The following is a 25,836-nucleotide window of genomic DNA, read 5'->3' on the forward strand; positions in this document are numbered from 1 at the left end:
AAGAACAATCTAAGCCTAAACTCAGTAGAAGAAAAGAAATATCCAAAATCAAATCAGAGATCAATGAAATTGAAAACAAAAGAATCATTCAGAAAATTAATGAAACAAGGAGTTGGTTTTTTGAAAAAATAAATCAAATAGATAAACCATTGGCCAGACTAACGAGGAATAGAAAAGTAAAATCTCTAGTAACCTCAATCAGAAATGATAAAGGGGAAATAACAACTGATCCCACAGAGATACAAGAGATCATCTCTGAATACTACCAGAAACTCTATGCCCAGAAATTTGACAATGTGAAAGAAATGGATCAATATTTGGAATCACACCCTCTCCCTAGACTCAGCCAGGAAGAAATAGAGCTCCTGAACAAACCAATTTCAAGCCCTGAGATCAAAGAAACAATAAAAAATCTTCCAACCCAAAAATGCCCTGGTCCAGATGGCTTCACTCCAGAATTCTATCAAACCTTCAAGGAAGAGCTTATTCCTGTACTGCAGAAATTATTCCAAAAAATTGAGGAAGAAGGAATCTTCCCCAACACATTCTATGAAGCAAACATCACTCTGATACCAAAAGCAGGAAAAGACCCAAACAAAAAGGAGAATTTCAGACCAATCTCACTCATGAATATAGATGCAAAAATTCTCAACAAAATCCTAGCCAATAGATTACAGCTTATCATCAAAAAAGTCACTCATCATGATCAAGTAGGCTTCACCCCAGGGATGCAAGGCTGGTCTAACATATACAAGTCCATAAACGTTATCCACCATATTAACAGAGGCAAAAATAAAGATCACATGATCCTCTCAATAGATGCAGAAAAAGCATTTGATAAAATCCAGCATCCTTTTCTAATTAGAACACTGAAGAGTATAGGCATAGGTGGCACATTTCTAAAACTGATTGAAACTATCTATGACAAACCCACAGCCAATATTTTACTGAATGGAGTAAAACTGAAAGCTTTTCCTCTTAGAACTGGAACCAGACAAGGTTGTCCTCTGTCACCTTTACTATTCAACGTAGTGCTGGAAGTTCTAGCCAATACAATTAGGCAAGACAAGGAAATAAAGGGAATCCAAATGGGAGCAGAGGAGGTCAAACTCTCCTTCTTTGCTGATGACATGATCTTATACTTAGAGAACCCCAAAGACTCAACCACAAGACTCCTACAAGTCATCAAAAAATACAGTAATGTTTCAGGATATAAAGTCAATGTCCACAAGTCAGTAGCCTTTGTGTACACCAATAACAGTCAAGATGAGAAGCTAATTAAGGACACAACTCCCTTCACCATAGTTTCAAAGAAAATGAAATACCTAGGAATATACCTAATGAAGGAGGTGAAGGACCTCTATAAAGAAAACTATGAAATCCTCAGAAAGGAAAAAGCAGAGGATATTAACAAATGGAAGAACATACCATGCTCATGGATGGGAAGAATCAACATTGTTAAAGTGTGTATACTTCCCAAAGCAATCTACCTATTCAATGCCATTCCTATCAAAATACCAACATCGTACTTTCAAGATTTGGAAAAAATGATTCTGCGTTTTGTATGGAACCGGAAAAAACCCCGTATAGCTAAGGCAGTTCTTTGTAACAAAAATAAAGCTGGGGGCATCAGCATACCAGATTTTAGTCTGTACTACAAAGCCATAGTGCTCAAGACGGCATGGTACTGGCACCAAAACAGAGACATAGACACTTGGAATCGAATTGAAAACCAAGAAATGAAACTAACATTTTACAACCACCTAATCTTTGATAAACCAAACAAGAGCATACCTTGGGGGAAAGATTCCCTATTCAATAAATGGTGTTGGGAGAACTGGATGTCTACATGTAAAAGACTGAAACTGGACCCACACCTTTCCCCACTCACAAAAATTGATTCAAGATGCATAAAGGACTTAAATTTAAGGCATGAAACAATAAAAATCCTCCAAGAAAGCATAGGAAAAACACTGGAAGATATTGGCCTGGGGAAAGACTTCATGAAGAAGACTGCCGTGGCAATTGGAACAACAACAAAAATAAACAAATGGGACTTCATTAAACTGAAAAGCTTCTGTACAGCTAAGGACACAATAACCAAAGCAAAGAGACAACCGACACAATGGGAAAAGATATTTGCATATTTTCAATCAGACAAAAACTTGATAACTAGCATCTATAGAGAACTCAAATTAATCCACATGAAAAAAGCCAACAATCCCATATATCAATGGGCAAGAGACATGAATAGAACTTTCTCTAAAGACGACAGACGAATGGCTAACAAACACATGAAAAAATGTTCATCATCTCTATATACTAGAGAAATGCAAATCAAAACAACCCTGAGATATCATCTAACCCCAGTGAGAATGGCCCACATCACAAAATCTCAAAACTGCAGATGCTGGCGTGGATGTGGAGAGAAGGGAACACTTTTACACTGCTGGAGGGACTGCAAACTAGTACAACCTTTCTGGAAGGAAATATGGAGAAACCTCAAAGCACTCAACCTAGACCTCCCATTCGATCCTGCAATCCCATTACTGGGCATCTACACAGAAGGAAAAAAATCCTTTTATCATAAGGACACTTGTACTCTTCTGTTTATTGCAGCTCAATTTACAATCGCCAAAATGTGGAAACAGCCTAAATGCCCACCAACCCAGGAATGGATTAACAAGCTGTGGTATATGTATACCATGGAATACTATTCAGCCATTAAAAAAAATGGAGACTTTACATCCTTCGTATTAACCTGGATGGACGTGGAAGACATTATTCTTTTTTTTTTTTTTTTTATTGTTGGGGATTCATTGAGGGTACAATAAGCCAGTTACACTGATTGCAATTGTTAGGTAAAGCCCCTCTTGCAATCATGTCTTGCGGAAGACATTATTCTTAGTAAAGCATCACAAGAATGGAGAAGCATGAATCCTATGTACTCAATTTTGATATGAGGACAATTAATGACAATTATGGTTATGGGGGGGAAGCAGAAAGAGGGAAGGAGGGAAGGGGGTGGGGACTTGTTGTGTGTCACACTTTATGGGGTCAAGACATGATTGCAAGAGGGGCTTTACCTAACAATTGCAATCAGTGTAACCTGGCTTATTGTACCCTCAATGAATCCCCAACAATAAAAAAAAATAAAAAGTTGCCAAAGAACCCTCCAGATTTTGCAAATTTTTGACTGTGATGGCTTTGGATAGCAATGATAGCAAAGCACAGCTCGGGTGAAGATTAAAATCCACATCAGCTGTCACTCTCCCTCCAGTGGAATTTCTGACCTGCCATGTCCCTCTCCACCCAGCCCAGTCTCTGGGCACTAGATTACTGCTATTTTCTCTAGGGTCTCTTTCCCTCTCAGCATTCTATCATTTCCCCATTTGTTAGGTAAGTTATGCCCACCAAATTTCTGCTCATTCCTTAAATAGAACAATTTAAGTCTTCTTTGTTTAAACTCTGTGATCTAAGCCAAGACCAAGGAAATATCCCTTTTATAAACAAATATATCCATTAAGGTAAAAGTTTTCTTTCTCCATCCTCTCCATTCCAATCAAGAAAATTTCTAGGCCAGGCACAGTGGCTCATGCCTATAATCTCAGCACTTTGGGAAGCCCTTAGAAAGCCTGAGGCGAAAGGACCCCTTGAGGCTAGCAGTTCAAGACTAGACGGGGCAACATAGTTAAACACCATTTCTAATATATATATATAGTTTAAATTAATCCGGTGTGGTGGCACACACCTGTATTCCCAGCTACTCAGGAGGCTGAGGCAGGAGAATCACTGCAGTGCAGGAGTTCAAGGTTGCAGTAAAATGTGATTGCAACTGCACAACTGCACTGCAGCCTGGCAGCCTGGGCAATAGAGCGAGACCTAAACATATAGATAAATAAAATAAGAAAAACACAAATAAAAGAAATTCTCATCCCAAACAGAATTCCACTTTTCAGCTTCTCTTAGGACCCACATGGTCTGTTGTTTAGACCTAATTACTAACATCATCCTCCACAGTCTTCAAAGTTCTCCAGCTGGGATGACGGCGTTTTACACACCCACTTAGTATGTATTTTCTTATGACCTTTTAAGAGAAAAGTTTTCAAACACATGTAATAGCATACACATGCGTCATTACGAAAGTTTTGAGACAGGTTGTTATGCCCCATTATTTCGCTTCCAAGAAACGCAGTCGGCCGTGACCTTAGGTTTCACCTTTCACCTTGCCAGGCTTGTCAGGGTGGCCGGAAGGGCTTCATTGGTTGCTGTCCGCATGTGTTTTACATTTCATGACTTTGGTATCTCAAAACTCTCTATTAATATGAATAAAGCATATTGAAACTAGTTATGCTTTTGGCCCATCCATTTGTTCACTCATTTATGCAAAACCATGTGCCTGTTCTCGTTTAGAGAGCACACGTGTAGTGTGTAAGTAATGGCCTGTGTACTTTCACATTTGTTTATTCTCCCGCGTGTGTGTTCCAGTAAAGTGTTTAACTGATTCTATCTACAATGCAATGACATGTGCACCTTGAACTTTGCCAAGTCTAGTAATGTAAAATAATTATTTGATTACACTGGTTCCTTCAATTACTTGGTCTTTCTTACCTCTGAAATACCTTACTTCCAAACCAAGAATTTGTTTGCAGGACGATGTGTCAGTGTCCGCGTTGTCCTGGTAGAGATGGAGGCGTTCTTGGACAGGATATGCTTACAGAATTTCAGTCCCCCACCGTGGCCCTCTCTATCTGTGCCCTGCTAACCAGCCAGCATTTTTCTGTAATTGTTGCCGGACTGATGGAAAGTAGTCATCTTTCTTAGCTTAGCTGAAGCCCAGGGTCCTCCCCGACTGGGTTGGTCTGACTTTGGCTCATCTCAGCTGATCTGTGGCTTGGCTGTGTTCACTTCACCCACTTCGTGTCTTAATAAATGCTCTGTAGACTCACTGAAGAGCCACTATATTCCTTTTATTTATCCCCTTCTGGCATGGACCCCAGATAGATTCCCTCATACTTCTGAGTTCCTTCTATAAACACAGGAAACAAGAGTGCCTCACGAAAGCTAAACAGCATATTTGTATTAGGTTGACTTTAAGCTGGCTATTTTCCTGAGTTCCAAATGGGGAGTCAGGATAGGAGCTCCCAGCCCCTCGCCCTTTACTGAGTTACCATCTTTTTGTGCCTTTCTGCTCTCCTCCTCCCAATACCCCACATCCCTAAAACATCTACTGTGAATGTTTGGAGGGAATTAGGAACCACACATGTGACCACTCCCTTCTCCTGTCACTGCATAAGACAGGGACACCCTGGGCCTTGCTGCCATAGGTGGTGGTATTACTATTTTCTCTGCACACAGGGAGAAGCTCTCCAGGCATAAACTGTGATCATTTAGAGAAGATTAAAGAGATTTAGAAAATATTCTCTTTGAGGAGTAGCCTGGCTTGCAAGGAAATTGACTTGTGATGTAATCCATTTCGAATGTTGGAATGTGAATTCCTGCCTTCTCTTTGCATTCTTTAAGTTGAATTTTTCGTTTCTCCATCCCCTACCACACCAGCTTCCCCCTACTTCCACCTCTGCTGTAGACAGAGCAGCCTTAAGGAAAACAGTAGCCTACATACCAAAGCTGAGACATTAATCTGGTAATCTTATTTGTAAATTTGTAGTCATTTTTCTTCTAGATTTGGGAAAATAAAAAGCACAAGGAATCCTGGCTTGACTTGCCATCAGAGCTACTGTACGTTGCTTCCAAATTTTGGAAGCTCTTTAAGAGCAGACTGCTGATAAAACATGGTTACTTTCCAGACTCAGCTGCTAATCACAGAATTTTTCACTGTTAAGAACAGTATCCGTTTTTGAAATCACAGCAGTGGTGGTGTCTAATTGTTCAGAGAAAGAATGAAAAAATTAATGTTTGGGGGTCTTTTGCCCTCAGAAAAGGTTCATAATATAAAAGTTTCATGTTGATACCAATTCTTCTTTAACTATTGAATTATTATTCTATTATTATAATTATTATAAAAATATTCTTGTAAAGTTCTTTAACAACTTTATATATATATTATATATATATAATTTTTTTCTTGGTTTAAAACTGTATTCAAAAACCATACTTCAATTGATTAGAACATATTTTCATAAATATTTTGATTCCATTTATGACTTTACTACTTGGAAGGGCCAAAAAAGAGAATGTCTGCTGTGCTAACCTTCTCTGGCACAACCTTTCAGTACATAGAGGAAGATGGATGAGATCTTTCTGCAGCAAATGATGAACGATAATTACAAGCAAATGACAGCATACTTTAGAGGACATACATTCAAGACCTATTTAAAATAAGCAATAAGGAAAGAAGGGGCTCTTAGGCAAATAAAAAAATAATCTAGAAGGCAAAATTGCAATCCATGATGGTACAAAAATTATAAGAATACTAACTAATAGGGCCATAATTTCTTTTTGTTTGTTTTTTTGCAGTTTTTGGCTAGGGCTGGGTTTGAACCCGCTACCTGTGGCATAAGGGGCTGGCGCCCCACTCCTTGAGCCACAGGCACCACCCAGGGCCATATGTTTTTTTTTTTTTTTTAAAAAACACACAAAAAGAGGGAGCAAGGAAAAACAGCAACTTGTATTCTTATGCCAGTGAGATTGAGAAAATCTTTAAGTGAGAAAAAGGAAAAGCAATTCAGATAAATTATTAGTTAAAGATATAAACGACATTATGGCACGCTGAAGTAGATAGTATTAAAATTCAGAAATCTATGGAATGATCTTTTACATGTCTTAAGAAAATTTGCAGTTCAAATAAAAATCATTAAATCGATGTCCTGTTTTTCTTATATTCTCCATGGCACCTAACATAAGAATGAGCCTGAATTTGGTTCCTAGTCTATACATTTTTGTTGAATTAAAGCAGGAGAATATGAAATAAATTTAAATTATAAATATGGAGGCTGGTTTGAAGTTTTTATTTTTTCTTTTGTGGTCTGTTGTTACTGTAATCAGATGTAATCTTTCTATCAATATGAGTAAAGCATATTGAAAGTAATTACGCTGTTTGCCCATCCATGTGTTTACTCATTTATTCAAAACCATGTGCCTATTCTCATTTACAGAATACAGTAAATGGTGCCTTTTCAACTGCAATATTCTTGAGGATGCCTGAATTCTGAGAGTTAGGCACACAGAGGGATTAGTTTCCTCTAAGTCAAAGGGCAGGGTCTAAATAGAAGTTATCTTTACTTATTCATGCGCTGAGTGGTCACCACAGGTCAAGCTTTACTAGGTACTGGACAGACAGTGACCAAGAGACAGTCCTGGCCAACAAAAAATGTAATCTAAGAAAGGGATAGCTCTCAAAGATAGCAACAGCCAACCCCACCAATTATAGAAAATATACTAGGAAATAGTCCATCTGAGCTAAATGATGGTGTAGTAACAGAAACATTCTGAAAAATTATCCAGGGCCAGTTCAAGGGTAGAATGGCATTTATAATCAAATCTTAAAAATTCACCCTTCATCCAGCTGAGTCCAAAATGTTATTCAACGTTTTTAGGTAAAGAAGGAAAATGGTCAGAGATGTACTGATTTGAGAAAAGCAGCTGAGTCATGTGGTCAAAAGACATGAGGAAGGGGCGAGCAAGTCGAGGTGGTGTGTGAATAGTTTTGTAAATTGGTGTGAAAAGCATTGACAGATGTTAGGGGCTATGGCCTGGATGGGAGATTTTGTTTTTTTCCACCATGAATGTTTGCCAGGCATATATGGAGGCAGACCAGAAAGTCAGTGGAAATAAAGAAATTGAACAAATAGAAAAAGATAGTTGATGGGACCTGTTTCCCAGGCAGTGGAAGACGTGGGAGATACGGAACACAGGAAGCAGTACTGGCCTTGGAAAAGAATTATTCTTTATTCTGAGAAGGAGAGGGTGGTGTCAAGTGAAGACACAGCAGGACGCTTCAGTCACATGGAATTTCCCACTGTTTCTACCCGGGTCACGCTTTCCGTGCCGTGTGCATCACACAGAGTGTTTCTCCCGCCTGGAATTGTCCTCACTCTCTTTTCCACTTAGCTCAAATGTGACTTCCATAAAAATCTTCACTGAGCCCCAGCCCCTCTTCTAGCCTAGGCAGCTTTCCCCCCCCCACTATTTCTATGCATCTACAACAAAATACTTACTTTTGCACGGGAAAATGAGAGCTGCCATTCAATCACTTCATTATTCAAAAACATTTAAATGCCTACTTTATGATAGAGTCCCTTTTAGTCTGTGAAATCACAGGAATTTGCAAGATATGCATAGTGTTTGCCTTCATGAAGCTTCTGTTCTGATGGAGGAGACGTGGCCTAAACAAGAAAGCAGGCAAATAATGAGTACTTTAAATAAAGGCTGTGAGAGAAACAAGCAAGAGGAAGTGATAGAAAATAGAGTAAGAGGGTTAGGAGATGCCTGCTTTGAACAGGAAAGTTAAGAAGAGGAGGAGAGTTCCTTTAAGCCAAGTTCTAAAAGAGAAGTGAGCAGATGTGTGAACAGTTGTATGAGAGAGTGCTGAGTGAACACAGGCCTCTGGAGGCAGAGAGCTCAGCATGTGCAAAGGCCCTGAGAAGGAGCAGAACTTGCCATGTGGAAGGAACTAATAGAACCCATCCTAGGCATGAATGGCTAGATCTGAGCTGTTGAATACAGTGCCACGTCACAGGCATATTTAAATTTACATTAATATTAAATGTAACTTGAAGTTCAGTTCTCCATTAGACTAGCCATGTTTTAAGTGCTCAGTAGCCACTTGAGACTAGTGGCTACTCTATAGGGCAGAGCAAAAAGAGAACATTTTTATCATCACAGATTTTTTTTGTTGTTTTGGGCAGTATATGAGCAGTATACAGACTCTGATATCATGAGTAAAGGGGAGAAAAACAAGTCGTGTGGATAGAGAGAAAGGAAGTAGTACATGCAGATTGTCCATCATGGAGTTAGCACTGAACGTGACCTTTCTGTGAGATCCTTGGGCAGAGATAATGCCGTGTGGATCCTGTTGCCGTAGACATAGGTCCTCAAGAACTTCTTGATACATGAGCTGAGGAATGAGTGAAAGTCAAGTTCATCCTCATATCAGATTGCTTAATCTTTTCAACTCATTTGAAAAGAATGACTCAAACAAGACTGACAAAGGAAAAATGAAGGGGAAAAAAAGGTGTTTGAAGAAACCTATTTGGATCTTAACAAATTAGAATTCACTTGCTGAGAATGAGGGTGGAAGGCATAGTTTCTAGATACAAATCATTGCTACTGGAAATGTGAAGGGGACTCTTAGCCAATTTAAAAAAAATTGAATTGGTTGGTTGGAATTAGATAGATTAAATTTATGGTACTCTTCCTAATAATCAACAAGTTTTTTCTTCCACTCTATGAAGAAATAAATAAAAATTATTTATCTGTTCATTCATTCATTTAATAGATATTTATTAAGCATACACCATATATTAGGCACTATTCTAGATGCTGATGATTTCAGGTCAAATAGGCTTAACAGATACCAAAATAATAAGTAATTTTACACATGATCTTAGCTAAAAGGCCAAGAAGTGATAGAAAAAGTAATTTTAGACCCTGGCTTACAGTAAGGAAATCACCAGATGGACATAATAAAGAGTAATTGGTGGTGGGTCAGATGCACTAGGTAGAGTAAAAAACATGGAGATTAAAAGCAAAATCAATGTGTTTGAAGATTCTAGTGTATAATGTGGGCTTGTTAACATAGAGGCTGATTTGGGGCAAGGAAGCAAGTGGCAGGTACGCAAGAAATACACAGAAGTTAAGAAGTCTGGAGTTTGAAATATGAATGAAGATTTAGTAGCATGAGCAATAGTACTGTTAAAAGATAATACGACTGTGGTCAAATAAAAGCTTGAAATTTAGATCATTGGAGCATTACTAAATGATAGCAAAGCCCAACTTTTTCTCTAATTTTTAAATCAGATTTTAGCATAATCATGACTTTCTCAGAAACTCCACTGTTGATCTTTCTGACTAGGTCAGTTCCCTTACTATACCCAATCTTAGTATACTTTCCTTTATAGTTATTATTTTTAAGTAGCTCTGTTAATTCAATGACAAAATAATTGATAACACAGGCCTCTGGAGGCAGAGCATCAAAAGAAGATTAAAGTAGATGACATTAATTGAAGAAGATGGAAATTTGCAAGGAATTGTCAACTCTTGGTTTTAGAAGAAGTGACAGGAACATTGATGTGAAAAGGGGATGCTGTTAGCAGATGAGCTGAATGGGGAAATTGAATCAGATGCTAAAATCACACCCAAATCTTGGTGGTAGATGGAAACTGGAAGGCCTTAAAAGAGATAGTGAAGCATTGAAAGACAGCAAGAAAATTGTTATTGGAGGCTAGAGATGTGGCCATCTTTTTATTCAGTGGCAAAGATTTTAGTAACATAGTGAACAGAAAATATATCTAAGAACTGGTGCATTTGGATAAAAAGACCTTAGGCATGGTGTTCAAAGTACTACATGGTTTCTTTCAGCTATATATGGAAAGGTATGGATATAAAGAGAAGAACTGAAAAGAGTCCTATTCAGCTTTCTAACAGATTTTATAGAAAACATAAAGGATTTAGAACTTACTGAGTTAAAAGAATTATTTTTCATTCTCAGATTTTTACAACCAGCAAGAGATTCTTAAAGTATATACAAAATGCCTGAGGGCACATACAAAATCCAGGACATGCCTAGTAAATTGTAGCACCACAGTTCAGAGTTTAGATCAAGGGTGTGGCTGAAGGAGCCCTTAGGATACAACCAGAAGATTTAAAACGTCCCTTAGAAGAAATCCTAAAGCGTTGTCTCATTCTAATGATTCCTATTAAAAGGCAAAAAATAAACTATTTCAAAGGATTTTATAGACGAGGTATATTTATTTTATTTTATTTTATTTTTTTAAGGAGACAAGGTCTCACTCTGTTGCCCAGCAGGCTAGAGTGCAACTCAGGCAATCAAAGCTCACTATAACCTCAAACTCCTGGCATCAAGCTGTATTTCCAGTTTAGCCTCCCAAGTAGCTAGGGCTACAGGTATTTGCAACTATACTTACTTCATTAAAAAAAAAAAAAAAAAAATTTGTTTTTAAAGATGGGGTCTCACTATGTTGCTCAGGCTGGTCTCAAACTGCTGTCCGCAAGCAATTATTCTTACTCAGCCTTTCAACGTGCTGGGAGTAATTACAGACATGAGCCACCATGCCTGGCCTTAAAAAAACAACAACAAAAAAAAAACTTATGCACTGAATCCCAATGAGATTCATAAGTAATTCATGATACTTTAAGAAAATTATATTGGCAAAAATATCATTAGCTTGGGCCAAAAAAGACAATGACAATTCAAAAATCAAAAAGCTGGAGGCACAGTCACATAGTGTACTAAAAAGAAAAATAGAAAAATATGGAAATTAAAAAATCATTAAAGCAGAGGCAGGCTAAGAAAGTTATTCAGTGGCAAACATGAGACATTATTAAAAAACAAAAAGTATGTCTCAGAGCGAAGAGAAACAATTAAACAAAACAAAGAAACAAAGGGAAACTCCCAAGAAACAAAACTGGGCCTTAATCAAGGAATTGACAATATGTGTTTGCCTAGATTTAAGAATTGTAATAAAGTATAGGTCTACTTGTGTGTCTTGCCCCATTTCCAGTTTAAGTGTTTATTAGGGATATCTTGTTTTTTCACTCTTTTTGTTGAATGTATATGCTGTGCAAATGGGAGACAGATAATTTGCATCTTTAATTCTCGTAAGTTAAGATCAAACAGAACAATCCTGTTACTAGACCAGATTTTAATGAGAAGCTCCTCAACTTCAGTATGAGTCAATTTGATAATGAGATGAGTCTTTGCAGGTCTTGCGTGGGAGGTGAGTAAATTTTGCATCTGTAAAGGATGTGGATCACCGGCAACCGGAAGACTGACCATCATAGGTAATTTACAAAGATGGTCTCAAAATGAACCATACTTCTCAATATTCATGATCCTATTCCATCCCCTGCCCTGGAAACTGGACTGGCTCAGAATTTTAAACAATAAAATGTACAAGAAGTGTTTTTCCTGCTTAGGTCATAAGGAGTTTTGCAGCTACACCTAGGCCTCTTGAAATTCACTGTTGAACACTCCTACTTTGAACCCAACTCAACTGCCATGTTGTGAGAGACTCAAGACTCACAGAAGAACATGTATAAGGCATTCATAGTAATACCCTCCACTGAGCTTTCTGCCAATAGCAAGAACTAATTGTTTGCCTGTGAATGATGTACCTTGGAAACTCAATCCACTGGTACCTTCAGCTTTCTCCAGTCAAGACAGTGATAGATTACAACCATATCAGAGATCCCAAGTCAAAAAAACACCAGCTCGTCATCAATCCTATTCAATAACCATCCTTATGAGAGAGAACAATAAATTTCTGTTTTAAGTTACTTAAAGTCTCTACATTTTCAAATAGATTGTTACACTGGATATGTAATCAGCACAGACATAATATTCCCTACATGTTCTAATTTCCATTGTAGGTCATAAGTATCTTGAAATCACGATCTATATCTGATTCACGTGTATGTCCATGATAGTGGGTGGTATGTTTTCCATAGTATTCAGTATATATTTATTACACAAATAATTAGAGGCTTCCTACACTGCTAGTAGTATCCCACTGAAACTATAAACTATCTTTAAACAAAAAGAAAAGTAAATCACTTCCCTTTTAGCTGGTCTGTGGGCCATCGCGGCTACTGATGAGAACCCGGACATTAGAATGATCATACCTATAAGTCACGCACCATTTTCTTGGTTTACATTTTCAGCAGTTTTATTATTGTGTGAGCATGGATTTCTTTGGGATTTTACTCTTTAGAATTCATTGAGTTTCTCAAATTCGTTAAGTTTAGGCCTTTTAACTTGGGAAATTTTTAGCTTTATCACATTCTTTTCCCTCTTTTTCTTTGTCTCTGTTTATACAGATGCTGGATGTTTTGGTGTTATCCCTCCAAGCCCTGAGGCTCTGTTCATCTTTTTCAATCTTTTTATTGCCTGCTGTTCAGATTGATTAATTTTTAATGATCTATTTTCAAGTTCACTAACTCCCTCCTTGGTCATTTTGATTCTGTTATTGAGCCCCTACTAGTAAATTTTTAAATTTTATTTCTTTTATTTTTTTTTTCCATTCCAGAATTTCCTACTGGTTTGTTTTTATACCTTATCTTTCTTTGCTGAGACTTTCTATTTCCCCATTTGTTTCAAGAATGTTCAGCTTTATTTCTTGGGATACGCATATTTCTTTAACATATTTGTCTGGTACCATATTTTTCTATGTATAGTGTGTTGCCATATATATTATGTACTCTTGTTTTTGGCCCAAACATTCAGGAAAAAAAGTCTTTCATTCTTATTTTTTAATTCACATTTTTATTTGTTTACATTTAGGTCCTTGTTTTTGTATTGTAAAGGAATTTTAGCATTGCTTTCTTTTAACATATTATGGTACAAGCAGTTTTATGTAACAAATAAAAACAGAACACAAGAACAGATACAAGGTATAAGAAATGTCATGTACCAGTAACAAATTTATGACATTTATGTATTATGGAAGGCCAAAAGCCCTTCATCAGTGTTAATATAAGAAGTATAGTCTTCTTCAATTTCTACATTATTGGTGTCTTCCGGAGTCACTTTTCTCATCCAGGTAAATTTCATTGTCCTCCGTCATATCCAAGAATTGTTGATGCCACATTTTTAAATGGTTTCCCAAACTACTTCCTTATTGATGCTGTTAGGATCCAGTCTCAAATCTGAGTGATTGATGCTTTCTTGATTCTGTTTGTAGGTGTTCAATCATTACCAGCTGACTGCAGGTACAAAGTCCACTCTTTCTTCATTGGGACCTTAAAGGGCTTGTTTACTAACACATGAAGAGATTTCAGTTGGCTGGTTAGCCCATCAAGTACCAGCAAGTTGGGTTTTCAAGTCTGCTGTGATTGCTTTTGCACTTTATGTAGCATGAGTTTTTGTCGCAAGTTCATCGTATGTTCAACAAAACCAATTATTATATCCGAGGGTATTATTTTGCATATGAACCTCATTATTAATTTCTAACTTATGCATTACACTTTGAATGCATAAGCATAAATAGAAGAATTAAAAACATTTATATCTATATGCACAGAATTAGTATTACCCAGGCAAAATGTGCATCCTCATTTTTCCCTCAAAAATTTGGGCAAAAAATGTGCACATTATACACAATAAAATATAATAAATTGAAAATGCGTGTCTTTTTGGCTTTGACATCAATTGACATTTCTTTTGTGAGCTGAGATTTTTCTTGTTTTTTGTATATTTAGCTTTCCTGTGTGTGTGTGTACACACAAGTGTGCATGGGTGTTGGTTGAAAAGTACTAGCTTCTTTTCTTTTTTCAATTTCTAATTTTTTTAATTTTTTTTTTTTTATTCACCAAGACATGGAATCAACCCAAGTGCCCAGCAACTCAAGAATGGATTAACAAGCTGTAGTGTATGTATACCATGAAATACTATTAAGCCATAAAAAATGGAGACTTTACATCTTTTATATTTACCATGCTTTGCTTTACATTTGAATTGTATGCTAGATATTTTTAACATTAAGTTACCGACTCTAGGTCTTGTATAAATTCTAGGAACATGGGTGCTTTTTATTATTTTGTTTCAGTAGGCAGCTATTGACATTAAAGCTACCATTTCTAACCCATTTACTGTGGGCTGTGGTTCCAGTGAAAATCTTTGCAATTCAATGGCTGGTCTGAGGCCTGGGCAGTGGTGTAGACCATAGTTCTCAAATACTTTCATGTTCTGTTTTGGGCCAATCCATTCATCCACGGGAATGTGAGTTTAGTAACTCTTACCCCAGTTTATATGATAGCTCTCTAGAATTCTATTCCCCCTGTGACCTCAACACTTTCTGAGTCCTCATTTTTATTTCCCCAAGGACAAATAAAAATATTTGATGAAATCATAGAGAAAAAATAAATGGAAGAAAAAAGAAGAACAGTAAAAGAGAAAAAATAGTAGTACAGATTAAAATGTTTAAAATTTGGATACAGTAATGTATTAAACATATTGCCATTTGTTTTCCTCAATGGATTGGATTCATGATAGAAAGCTTCATTTTTCACTGTGTTGTGGGCATTGTTCCATTCTTTCAAACAGAAAAATGAGCTCATATATCAGAAAACAAATTAAAATTTAAGGGAAAAGGGTCCCAGCAGTACACTCTTTCTTGAAAGCCAAGAAAGAAGACGAAATAAGAAATGTAAATCAGACTGTCCTGTTAAGCAAATCTAAAGCAATGCTTAAAGACATTGCATAAGGGAAACACACCCTTCACGCCAGCTGTGGTTTCTGCCTGTTGAATCTAATGAATGGTTACTTTCCTTCTGATGTTTATTCTAGAATAACAATATAGGTCACTGATCTCAAATTCTAGGTTGTTTTTGCCAATCATCCACCCACAGTTTTATATTGTCTTATTTTACACAGTGTTTTTTATTTTCCTCAAATCTACAAATAACAATTTTTTTAAAAGAAAGAATTCTCAGGTTTCAAAGCAATCATTTGTCACTCTATAACCAAAGCTAAAAATCCACCCAGCACAATTTCTTAGGTTGTCCTCTGACATCGTGTTAGGGGCACAGTTGTTGTTTTATTTTTAAGTCATGTGCTAATAACCTCTTTTTCTCTACTAGACTTCAGAACATCTATAAGGTGAAAGAAAGCATGTCTTTCAAAGTATCATATTTTGTTTTTAAAAAATGGAAGAAAATGTGTGTTTTGTTTTTTTTTTACAACGATAGGTTGAAATAGTTCACAATGCCCATGGTAAAATTCTCTTTGCCTTCTAGATTTCACCTGAGTGCAAAATGATAAAATGATAAATTTTAAATTTAAATAATTTAAATTATTAAATAATAATAATAATAATTTAAATTTTAATAAATTTATTTATTTATTTATTAATTTTTAAATTTCCCCCCTTCTAAATGATAAAATGCTTTCATTGGATTTCACAGAGAAAATTAGAGATGTTAAATTAATCTGGGCTCAACCTCCTTATCATCATAAGCTTCAATAAAACAGAGGCTTCAGATCAGTGATATAAGGAAAGTGTAAGAAGCTTTGGAAAAGGGTCGTGTTGCTCAGCCTGCCTCTGAATAAAAAATTCATATCCACACGCACATATTCCATACGCTCTCAGCAAATGTTCTCAGATATCCCCATCCTAAGTCTTTCTTTTTATCTTCTTCCTGGTGCCTTATCTTTGTGTCTCTACATCAGTAAGAGCATTCTAACATGCTGGAGAGAACAGGCAAGCCCCTTTGAACATTGACATCAGAAACCTCACGTTATTAAAGGAAATCCAAAATATTTCACCCCAAAATATAATTCTTTGACATATTTCGAGATGGTTATTCAGAGGGCTTGCAGATAGGAATAGTCCTGAGAAGTAGCCTTTTGTGAAGACTTTCACGTATAGAGGAAAATCTACCTTGGTGAAATAAACAGCCAACCTTTCTACGAACAACCCCCACTCTTGTCAGGATCAAGGAGAGTTAACTGAAGCACACGCTGCCGTCCACTCTTTTGAGGGCAGCTCTGAGACTACCTGAGATATTTTCATCTGCACAATAATATGACACCCTTGTCTTGGTGTATTTTCCCCCCTCAGTGTGCCAGTCAGCTGTAAGCCAGCCCCCAAGTCCAGGGAAACTGGTCCCAGAGTATTGTTTAGCGAGTTCACTCATCACTTAAAGTCATTTATTCAGACACACCCCTGCATCTCTGTTCCTCCGTGAAAAAGCTATTTAAACAGGAACCTTTAAGTCTTATTTTACATGACTCCAGTGCCCATATGCACATTCATAAATTTGTGTGTCTTTTGTTATTATTAATCTAGTATCATTTTGTTTTATAAACTCAAATTATAGAAATTCCGGGGCAAAAATTTAAGCTTTCCTTCCTCACCAATGAAGAGATTACCTTAGTTTTACAGTGAAATAGTGAAGCAAGGTAGTTTTGATCCCAACATAGATGGCAACAAGCTTGCTTTTACCAAAATTTCTGCTTAGTAAATACACAGATGCACACACATATACATCAGTAATACTTTTTATTCATTCCATAAATAAGCTTGGAGTTTTTACTACATCCTAACTGTATTCTATGTTTTAGGGACGTAATAGTGAACAAATCAGATGAAAATGTCTGTCAAAAGAATTTACATTCTACTTGAATAAGATAGCTAATTAACATACTAAGTTATTTATAAGTATGTTATAAAATACTAAGTACTATAAAAACAGGTAAGTCCATGAACCAGGGTTCAGGTTACAGCATTAAGTAGAATTTACTGACAAAATGAATGTCAGGTTTGTAGAGAGGAAGGAGTCAGGGAGGTCTCCTGAAGCTGGAAACCATGCGGTGTCTTATACATGAGATGTGGGAGAAAGAAAGAAGGTCTGGAAGGGAAATTGGAAGAGTTGAGGAGTCTGTTCGGTGCATAGTCAATGTATGGTATCTATAAGGAATCCAAATGGAGATATCAAGAAAATATTTGGGCATGTAATTTTGAAATAAAGTGAGGTATCTGGGCTGAAGACATGCATTTGGGCATTTTCTATAGGTAGATGGTATTTAATGTCTTTAACTTAGTTACAGTCATTAAGGGAATGAAAAAAAGATTAAAGAAAAAAGGTGGTTTTTATGTCAAAAGGTGCCGAGAGGTTAAGATAAAAAATGAGTTTTGACCATTAAATTTGTCAGTATGGTGGTCCTCATTTTCATAGTAAGAGTGTATTTGCTTGGACATTGGAGAAAATCCAGACTGGAGTGGATCGGCGGGGATGAGAAGATGAGGAGTAGATTCAATGAGTACAGTTAACTCTTCCAGAGTTACCAGTTCCCGTGTCTACCCAGTTTTACTTGTTAGAAATTTCCACTTGTGTGTTTTCTTCACTTGAGGCAGGCTGCTTCCATGTTTTTGATTTTGTTATGGAATGCTATCCCAGAGATAAAGAAGTAGGGATAAGAAAAGCGAAGAAGGAAATTAGGTGCAAAATAAGGGTGCATCCTGGGGCTAACTATTATTAATATTATCATCGTCATTATTATTTTAGAAAAACAGGCTCTCACTCTGTCACCCAGGCTGGAGAGCTGGAGTGCAGTGGGCAGGATTGTAGCTCACTTGCAGCCTTGACCCTCCCTCCTCAGGTTCCTGAGTAGCTAGGACGACAGGCCTATGTCACCATGCCCAGCCTGAGCTAACTACTACTAAGTGTGACTAACCGTTCAATCCTTGGAACACTCTTGTACTTCAGGACCATGTATATGTGTTCATGGAGAAAGGCAGAAGAATATATTCACCAGTTCCTGTCTTTTTTTGGTCAAGGATTCATTCCATGAAATGTCACTCCCTCCCAGTTACAGTTACCATATGCGTGGGAAAGATAAGGGACCTTCAGTATCCTTTACCATATTGTCTACAGAGAAGCCCCATCGTAGGACACAAAATACTAAGATATGGACAGTAGGTGGCGCTCTGTTGAGACAGGCAGGCTAAACAGCCTGCTGTTGGACATTAAGGTGTGTAGTAGTATCAGTGGAAATGATAACCAGGCATCAAGACTGTAGAAATAATTCAAGTAATTTTTTTTTTTTTTATGGAAACAGGGTCTTGCTATGCTGTTTAGGCTGGTATTAAACTCCTGACCTCAAGTAATCCTCCTGCCTCAGCTTCCCAAAATGGTGGGATTGCGAGCATGAGCCACTCTGCCAGGCTCACGTCATTCTTGGTCATTTCAAGTCTGCTACGGAATATATCTCTTTTGTTTTTGTTTTTTTTGTAGAGACAGAGTCTCACTGTACCGCCCTCGGTAGAGTGCCGTGGCGTCACACAGCTCACGGCAACCTCCAACTCCTGGGCTTACGCGATTCTCTTGCCTCAGCCTCCGGAGCAGCTGGGACTACAGGCGCCCGACACAACGCTCGGCTATTTTGTTGTTGCAGTTTGGCCGGGGCTGGGTTTGAACCCGCCACCCTCGGCATATGGGGCCGGCACCCTACTCACTGAGCCACAGGCGCTGCCCTACGGAATATATCTCAAATTTTATAGGTTCCAAAATATAATATCTCAAATTTTACAGGTTCCAAATGAGCTTCTAACTGTCTACTTCCAAACTTATTTCTTCCATAGTTAATTTCCATTCTCTCCTTATAGGTGGTATTTAATGCTCTTCCCTAAATGCAAAATCATCCTTAACTCCTTTTCTTTCATACTCACATCTGATCTGTGAGGAAATCGGTTATAACCAACTCACTTCTTTTGCTACATCATTTCTCTTTTCGGTTACAGCACAGTAACCTAAAAGAGAAATTCTTTCAAAATGAAGTACAATCATCTGTCAGAGAAATTCTTTTAACATGTAAGTACAACCATGCTCTTCTTTTGCTCAGAGGCCTACAATGGCATCCAAACTCACTCAGACTAGAGTCCCAGAACTTTCATGGTACTCTGTGATCTGCTCCTGTCCTGATCATTTCTCTGACTACTCTCCTCCACACCCTCTCTGTACCGGTCATACACATCTCTTCCCTACTCTTCAAATCACTCAAGTCACTCACAGGGCTTTGTGTTAATACTTGAAGTGTTTTAATACTGGAAGATGATCTGCATAGCTCCTCCCCTCACTTTCTTCAGGACTTGGCTCAAAGGTCCTTGCCTAAGATCCCATTGGTGGGCATCTACCCAGAAGAAAAAAAAAAATCCTTTTACCACAGGGACACTTGCACTAGACTATTTATTGCAGCTCAATTTACAATCACCAAAATGTGGAAACAGCCTAAATGCCCACCAATCCAGGTATAGATTAACAAACTGTGGTATATGTATACCATGGAATACTATTCAGCCACTAAAAAAGATAAGAGATTTTACATGTTTTGTAGTAAAGCATCACAAGGATGGAGAAACAAGAATTCTATGTACTCAATTTTGATATGAGGACAATTTAAGTCCTAGTATGCGGTGGGGGATGGGGAGAGTTAAAAAGGGAGGGAGGGAGTGGAGGGACAAGGGATGTGGCTCACATTTTGGGGGTGGGACACAATTATAAGAGGGCACTTATCTAACAAAAGTAATCAGTGTAAACTGGTTCTGTGTACCCTCAGTCAATCTCCCCCCAAAAAAAAAGAAAAAGAAAAGAAAAGCCTTCTCTTAGCCCTCCTAGGACAGTATTTCCTGCAGCTCTCCCTCCCTACATGGAAGCCCTCCTTCTTCCCTTCCACGTGTTTGATACATAGAGATACACATTTATTTCTTTACCTCTGTATCCTTTCTTAAAGCAGAGAATTTCCTTGCTCTATTGACTGTTGAATCCCTACTCTCTAGATCAGTGTCACACAGAAGGTGCTTAATGAACATACATTGAATAAAAATGACATGGCTGGCATTCTTTGCACTATATGAACCATGTTTTCTTTTTTCTTATTATCTCATTAGTGCAATAAAACTTTAGCATCTGTCTGTAGAAAATGTGTAGTGCCTGTGGCTCAGTGAGTAGGGTGCTAGCCCCATATACTGAGGGTGGTGAGTTCAAACCCAACCCTGGCCAAACTGCAACAATAAAAAAAATTAAAAAAAAAAAACTTAAAAAAAAGAAAAGAAAATGCAACATCACCATAATCCTTCAAAAGACAGCAAAAGGAAATTTAAAATAAAGCATCACATGTATGCAATTTCCTGTTAACACCCGCTGTCTGGTCTGCTTTCCATCTTCTCTAACTTCTTTTAAGCTCTTTCATGAAGTAGACAAGAACATTATCAAGTTTTTGTTATTAATCTGTAGGTGAAATATAAGAAAAAATAAAGATACTGAAATAATTTTTCCAAATAATCACTATTGTGTTATTATGCCAGTCTTTTTTCTCTCTATGGTTCATTTGGAAAATTTCTACTGCTATTCCTCAGGTTCACTACTTTGTTTTGTTTTTGTTTTTGTCTTTTGAGACAGCGTCTCATTATGTTGCCCTGGCTAGAGTGCAGCGGTTTCATAATAAGGCACTGGAGGCTCCAACTCCCACGTTCAGCTCCAACTCCCACGTTCAAATGATCTTCCTGCCTCAGCCACCCAAGTAGCTAGAACTACAGGTGTATACTCAGCTAATGTTTCTATTTTTGTAGAGACAGATTTTCCTATGTTGCTGAGGCTAGTCTCACACTCCTGGTCTCAGGCAATCCTCCTGCCTGGTCCTACCAAGGTGAAGTACACTAATATGTATTCTAGAGTTTCCAATATACTACTAATAATCCCCATGAAGTTTTCATTTTAGAAATTTTATTTTTCATCTCTGAAAGGTTAGTTTGAGTCTTCCTTAAAAATCTCTTCCATTAGACATAGATTGGTTGACTGGATTAAAAAACACAAGCCATCCATTTGCTGTCTGCAAGAAACACACCTCGCTTCAAAAGACAAATTAAGGCTCCGAGTCAAGGGTTGGAAGACAATTTTTCAGGCAAATGGAATTCAGAAGAAAAGAGGAGTTGCAACCTTATTTTCAGATACGTGTGGATTTAAAGCAACTAAAGTCAAAAAAGACAAAGATGGTCACTTTATATTGGTCAAGGGAAAAATACAACAAGAAGACATTTCAATTCTAAATATTTATGCACCCAATTTGAATGGTCCCAGATTCTTGAAACAGACCTTACTCAGTCTGAGCAATATGATATCTGATAATACCATAATAACAGGGGAACTTAACACTCCTCTTACAGAGCTGGACAGATCCTCTTAACAGAAATTAAACAAGGATATAAGAGATTTAATTGAGACCCTAGAACAGTTGTGCTTGATAGACGCATATAGAACACTCCATCCCAAAGATAAAGAATATACATTCTTCTCATCACCCCATGGAACATTCTCCAAAATTGATCATATCCTGGGACACAAAACAAATATCAACAGAATCAAAAGAATTGAAATTTTACCTTGTATCTTCTCAGACCATAAGGTAATAAAGGTGGAACTCAACTCTAACAAAAATGCTCGACCCCACCCAAAGGCATGGAAATTAAACAATCTCCTGTTGAATAACAGATGGGTGCAGGAAGAAATAAAACAGGAAATCATTAACTTCCTTGAGCATAACAACAATGAAGACACAAGCTACCAAAACCTGTGGGATACTGCAAAAGCAGTTTTGAGAGGAAAATTCATCGCTTTAGATGCCTACGTTAGAAAAACAGAAAGAGAGCACATCAACAATCTCACAAGAGATCTTATGGAATTGGAAAAAGAAGAACAATCTAAGCCTAAACTCAGTAGAAGAAAAGAAATATCCAAAATCAAATCAGAGATCAATGAAATTGAAAACAAAAGAATCATTCAGAAAATTAATGAAACAAGGAGTTGGTTTCTTGAAAAAATAAATCAAATAGATAAACCATTGGCCAGACTAACGAGGAATAGAAAAGTAAAATCTCTAGTAACCTCAATCAGAAATGATAAAGGGGAAATAACAACTGATCCCACAGAGATACAAGAGATCATCTCTGAATACTACCAGAAACTCTATGCCCAGAAATTTGACAATGTGAAAGAAATGGATCAATATTTGGAATCACACCCTCTCCCTAGACTCAGCCAGGAAGAAATAGAGCTCCTGAACAGACCAATTTCAAGCACTGAGATCAAAGAAACAATTAAAAATCTTCCAACCAAAAAATGCCCTGGTCCAGATGGCTTCACTCCAGAATTCTATCAAACCTTCAAGGAAGAGCTTATTCCTGTACTGCAGAAATTATTCCAAAAAATTGAGGAAGAAGGAATCTTCCCCAACACATTCTATGAAGCAAACATCACCCTGATACCAAAACCAGGAAAAGACCCAAACGAAAAGGAGAATTTCAGACCAATCTCACTCATGAATATAGACGCAAAAATTCTCAACAAAATCCTAGCCAATAGATTACAGCTTATCATCAAAAAAGTCACTCATCATGATCAAGTAGGCTTCATCCCAGGGATGCAAGGCTGGTTTAACATACGCAAGTCTATAAACATTATCCACCACATTAACAGAGGCAAAAATAAAGATCACATGATCCTCTCAATAGATGCAGAAAAAGCATGTGATAAAATCCAGCATCCTTTTCTAATTAGAACACTGAAGAGCATAGGCATAGGTGGCACATTTCTAAAACTGATTGAAGCTATCTATGACAAACCCACAGCCAATATTTTACTGACTGGAGTAAAACTGAAAGCTTTTCCTCTTAGAACTGGAACCAGACAAGGTTGTCCTCTGTCACCTTTACTATTCAACGTAGTGCTGGAAGTTCTAGCCAATACAATTAGGCAAGACAAGGAAATAAAGGGAATCCAAATGGGAGCAGAGGAGGTCAAACTCTCCCTCTTTGCTGATGACATGATCTTATACTTAGAGAACCCCAAAGACTCAACCACAAGACTCCTAGAAGTCATCAAAAAATACAGTAATGTTTCAGGATATAAAATCAATGTCCACAAGTCAGTAGCCTTTGTGTACACCAATAACAGTCAAGATGAGAAGCTAATTAAGGACACAACTCCCTTCACCATGGTTTCAAAGAAAATGAAATACCTGGGAGTATACCTAACGAAGGAGGTGAAGGACCTCTATAAAGAAAACTATGAAATCCTCAGAAAGGAAATAGCAGAGGATATTAACAAATGGAAGAACATACCATGCTCATGGATGGGAAGAATCAACATTGTTAAAATGTCTATACTTCCCAAAGCAATCTACCTATTCAATGCCATTCCTATCAAAATACCAACATCATACTTTCAAGATTTGGAAAAAATGATTCTGCGTTTTGTATGGAACCGGAAAAAAACCCGTATAGCTAAGGCAGTTCTCTGTAACAAAAATAAAGCTGGGGGCATCAGCATACCAGATTTTAGTCTGTACTACAAAGCCATAGTGCTCAAGACGGCATGGTACTGGCACAAAAACAGAGACATAGACACTTGGAATCGAATTGAAAACGAAGAAATGAAACTAACATTTTACAACCACGTAATCTTTGATAAACCAAACAAGAACATACCTTGGGGGAAAGACTCCCTATTCAATAAATGGTGTTGGGAGAACTGGATGTCTACATGTAAAAGACTGAAACTGGACCCACACCTTTCCCCACTCACAAAAATTGATTCAAAATGGATAAAGGACTTAAATTTAAGGAATGAAACAATAAAAATCCTCCAAGAAAGCATAGGAAAAACACTGGAAGATATTGGCCTGGGGAAAGACTTCATGAAGAAGACTGCCATGGCAATTGCAACAACAACAAAAATAAACAAATGGGACTTCATTAAACTGAAAAGCTTCTGTACAGCTAAGGAGACAATAACCAAAGCAAAGAGACAACCTACACAATGGGAAAGGATATTTGCATATTTTCAATCAGACAAAAGCTTGATAACTAGGATCTATAGAGAACTCAAATTAATCCACATGAAAAAAGCCAACAATCCCATATATCAATGGGCAAGAGACATGAATAGAACTTTCTCTAAAGATGACAGACGAATGGCTAACAAACACATGAAAAAATGTTCATCATCTCTATATATTAGAGAAATGCAAATCAAAACAACCCTGAGATATCATCTAACCCCAGTGAGAATGGCCCACATCACAAAATCTCAAAACTGCAGATGCTGGCGTGGATGTGGAGAGATGGGAACACTTTTACACTGCTGGAGGGACTGCAAACTAGTACAACCTTTCTGGAAGGAAGTATGGAGAAACCTCAAAGCACTCAAGCTAGACCTCCCATTTGATCCTGCAATCCCATTACTGGGCATCTACCCAGAAGGAAAGAAATCCTTTTATCATAAGGACACTTGTACTAGACTGTTTGTTGCAGCTCAATTTACAATCGCCAAAATGTGGAAACAGCTTAAATGCCCACCAACCCAGGAATGGATTAACAAGCTGTGGTATATGTATACCATGGAATACTATTCAGCCATTAAAAAAAATGGAGACTTTACATCCTTCGTATTAACCTGGATGGACGTGGAAGACATTATTCTTAGTAAAGCATTACAAGAATGGAGAAGCATGAATCCTATGTACTCAATTTTGATATGAGGACAATTAATGACAATTATGGTTATGGGGGGGGAAACAGAGGGAAGGAGGGAGGTGGGTGGGGCCTTGGTGTGTGTTACAGTTTATGGGGTCAAGACATGATTGCAAGAGGGACTTTACCTAACTATTGCAATCAGTGTAACCTGGCTTATTGTACCCTCAATGAATCCCCAACAATAAAAAAAAAAAAAAAAATCTCTTCCATGTATTTACTTACTGTGTTCTATCTTTCCTCTAGTTTTTTTTTTTGAACACATAGGCTACAGTTATAACTTTTAATGTCCCAGTTTACTAACTCCATCATCTATTTCATTTCAGGGTTAGTATCAGCTAATTGATTTTTTCCTCAACAGTTGGTATTTATTTTTGCTTCTTTGCACATCCAGGAATTTTTGGTTCAATAACAACACTGTAAATTTTACTTTGGTGGGTATTAGTTATTTTAGTGTTTCTAAAAATGTTCTTGAGCTTTATTCTGGTGTGCAGTTACATAGAAACTATTTTATTCTTTCCAGGTTGCATTTATGCTTATGTTATATGGGTCCAGAAATGTCTTCAGAATAGGACAAATTTTGCTCCCCTCCTAAAACCATATCTGGTACTTG

The sequence above is a fragment of the Nycticebus coucang genome, chromosome 5, assembly GCF_027406575.1.
Source record: "Nycticebus coucang isolate mNycCou1 chromosome 5, mNycCou1.pri, whole genome shotgun sequence".
NCBI lineage: Eukaryota > Metazoa > Chordata > Mammalia > Primates > Lorisidae > Nycticebus > Nycticebus coucang.